Raw genomic sequence first — 777 nt, 5'->3', positions numbered from 1 at the left:
GTAAATGCTTGATTTGGCTGGCAGCAGAAGAGCAATGTGGAAGTCTACCTGTAGCAGACTGAAGGTAGGTGAGATGAAGTCCACCCTCTGTGTCTCTGGCCTTGCAGCACTGGCATCGAGAGGACAGGAGACATGATTTCTCTTTGCAGAGTGGCTAGTGGTTCTGCTAGAGTCTTCTCTCATTAAGTGATACCTTCAGTSCTTTGTAACRGAGGAGAAATCTGTGCCCRTACTGCAACAGGCACCTTTTAGTTTAGTTGTCCCACGTGTTAGAGAGCTGGTGAGTAGTTCTGCAGGTGTTCTTAGGATAAAACACTGCAGAAGGGGAGTATGAGCAAGGAGATGGTGGGCRCCCCCAAGGTGTYACAGAAGAACTAGTTCGCCCATTTCCCACCGGAAGCACAGCACTGGTGGTCTGTTCCAGACAAGGGTGCCTCCACAGAAGCCATTTTAAGGTGTGCAAGAGGAYCTTTGCAGCTTTGAAGACAACACTGGCAACAATTTGRTTCCTCAGTGGAGAAGGATTTTTTATTTTTTCAAGATTTAATCATTCTCATCAATAGGTACATTATTCTGAAGTCAACCAAATCAAAGTGTGGTTGTGCTAGAAATCCCCTRTTGGATTCTGGAGTACCAAACTACCCATGTGCGATTAGAGAAAGACTATGCTATTTCATCTGGGTGTCTTGGGAGAAGGAGGATACCTGAGAAAAGCTCTAGGAACGTGGCACTGCACAGACCTCATGAGTCACTGGGGGGGTTGTAAKCCCAATGGCA

Source organism: Apteryx rowi, unplaced genomic scaffold (genome assembly GCF_003343035.1).
Source record: "Apteryx rowi isolate R43461 unplaced genomic scaffold, aptRow1 scaffold_1243, whole genome shotgun sequence".
In the NCBI taxonomy this organism is placed as follows: domain Eukaryota; kingdom Metazoa; phylum Chordata; class Aves; order Apterygiformes; family Apterygidae; genus Apteryx; species Apteryx rowi.
This window is presented reverse-complemented; position numbering follows the sequence as displayed.